We start from the raw sequence: 2,570 nt of genomic DNA on the forward strand, positions 1-2,570 counted from the left end.
ACGGACGGCACCGAGCTGCTGGCGGGGCGGCGGCGGCCGCTCCTTGAGCCGGTTGCATAAGGCGCGATCTGCAGCCTCCCCCCGCCGAGGCGGCTGCCCCGGGAGGCTGGCTCCCGGGCGAGGCGGCGGCCCAGCGCAGGAAGCCTCGCCCCGGGACGGCCCTTGGCCGCGGCGCCCGGGCCGCGGTCCCTGGGGAGGGCTGTAGGACAAGCCGGGGCGGGCAGGTACCCCTCTCCCCTCAGGTGTCACCGCCGGTCCCTCCGGCGCGGCTCGGCGTCCAGGCGCTGGGCAGGGTGCTGATGCGGCTGCCGCTGAGGCCTGTCACCCCGAGCAGCTCAGCACACGGGTGTCTCCCCGCCACCCAAAGCCACCCACTGCCGGTGCCCTCGGTGAGGCGCCTAAGGTGGTGTTCACCTGCTCTAGTGCCGCTCAGCCTGGAGTTAACGTGGCCCGCGAGAAGCCGAGGTCCTTTTAGGAGTGTCCCATTTCCTGCCCTTTGTCTTGGCCACAAGCAATTTGAATTCATGACATTGTGCTCGTGACAAAAAAAAAATCAAAAGGTATGTAATCACTTGTAAATGCGTTTGTTTGTTTTGTTCTTTTTTTACAGGATATGAGTGTGGTGTTGAATAACTGTGAATTTTCTGAAGTCGTAAGTACTGGTAGTTTACAGTATGAACTTCTCTGCCTGTTGCCAATACCACGCCAGAATAATTTAGCCTCTTCCACACAACATCCTATTGTTTGCCTGATGGAGTGGGCTGGTGCTCCAGAGCCTTACCTTGACAAGTGCTGCAGAGAATTGTTGCAATGTCTGCAAGAATGTACTTCTCGTCCATCCAAATGGCACTTGATATTCAAATCTTTTTCCTCCCTAAAATGGTACGTCTTAATTGTGAGATCTGAAAGCTGGCAGTGTAGCCCTTGTTTCCATTGTCTTCTTCAGATAGCAAGCCAGCCTGCTGTGTCATCTCTGCACTTTGGAGTTGGTGAGGGATGTCTTCCTTTTCTGGACAAAAAAAAATAATTATATATCAGAGGGTTATTTATATTTTTATATCAGAGGGTTATATTTATATATTTCTAGACTCACCTTGAATTTTATAAGTAGCATGGAGGAAATTCCATATCTGAAAGTATATGCTAACCTTCTTCTCGAGACTGTCTAGCAGAAGCATTAATGGAAAACCTGAACAGAATAGTAAAGCCTGAACAGTAAAAGCCACTCGTTACTCAGTTCTGTCTAGTACCCGCCTTTTATACATCCAGATGTCTCGCAATTACTGCTCTGCTTACCAGAGCTTTTGAAGGCAGATTTTCTACCAACACCCCACTAATCTTAATAGGAAAAGTCTTGTGGCCGCTGCTCATACTTCCACGCTTAGAACGTAACAGCCCTGGCAGATGTTTGCTTCTCTAAAACACTTACCTGATATCCCATTCATACACCCTGTGTCTAGCCCATTGGCCCTGTCAGCTGTTCTGCTAAATCCCCAGCTGTTCCCTTTTGCTACTAGTCTACAGCTTCTTTTTTTTTTTTCTGTCCTACTGTGAATATCAGTTACTCTTTCAGACTGTCAAGCATCCTGTACCATGCAGCTTTTCTTTCTATGGCAGAGGCAGTTTGCGTATGGCAATTTAAATGTTTAAACACTGGAAATATATATGACATTTTAAACATCATATATCAAGCAAATGACCTAAATTTGTCCAGACTCCTCCTTACAAAAATTATGACTTACTTTGAACTATGGCATTTTTCCTGCAAAGGTTGCTTTGTCTTAACTTTGGTGGGTTTCTTAGCTATTCTCAGCAAGAAACTCCTGTCAGCTTCTTCATCTCATCTGCCCAAGTCTTCCTTTTTATGTCTAAGGATCTCCTTAGCTTCTTTTAGAGGCTTGTGACAAAAGCAATAAAATTGGTATCAATGAAGTGTGAATGGAAATTTATGGGGGAGGAAGCAACATCTGCAGAAGAGCTGAAAGGATGATCTGTACCCATAATGAAGAACACAGTTTCCAGGCAATCGAGTTGAGGAATGTCTTGTTTCTGGCAAGCCCTGGAGGCCCACACTCTGATTAAACCGCAGCACAAATGACTCATTAAGGGACAAATCTGCCCTTTCACCGGTGGAGGATGACAACAAGGTTGCAGCATATCACATATGCCATTGCTCTCCTGCTGCCCAATAGGTGGTGGGAAAACAAGGAAGTAGTGAAGAACTCAAGAGACGACGTTCAAATGTTGCAAATAGATTTCTTAAATAATTGTGTTATTACAAGAAGACTTTTGCCTCCACAGTAAATGCGACACAGATTTCTGTTCTACAGCCTCAAAAACTTGTAAATCAGTTCAAATCACACTGCACACTGCCTTACTCAGTCTTCGAAAAAATGTCTACAGAGGGATAGTGGAAACAATAAATTATCAATTTCTTAGGCTTTTTCTCGTAGGTTCCACATAATGCAGAAGGAGAATTGACACTTCGTTGCTGAGAGAAAAGACTGATTCAACCAGAGCTTTTAAAGGTAGATTTTCTACCAACACCCCACTAATCTTAATAGGAAAAG

General features: G+C 46.2%; 1 protein-coding gene across 2 annotated transcripts in view; it reads right to left on the reverse strand.

The window, feature by feature from the left end:
• The window catches only part of LOC106895384 (long-chain fatty acid transport protein 6-like), a 42,430-nt gene extending 42,342 nt beyond the window's left edge, over window positions 1–88 (reverse strand). For both annotated transcript variants that reach the window (XM_014954793.1, XM_014954792.1), the window contains exon 1: window positions 3–88. The gene's annotated coding sequence lies outside the window, so the exon portion shown is untranslated. The remainder of the gene's footprint in view (window positions 1–2) is intronic.
• Between the last annotated feature and the right edge of the window lie 2,482 nt (window positions 89–2,570).

Source organism: Calidris pugnax, unplaced genomic scaffold (genome assembly GCF_001431845.1).
Source record: "Calidris pugnax isolate Ruff unplaced genomic scaffold, ASM143184v1 scaffold157, whole genome shotgun sequence".
Taxonomy (NCBI): domain Eukaryota; kingdom Metazoa; phylum Chordata; class Aves; order Charadriiformes; family Scolopacidae; genus Calidris; species Calidris pugnax.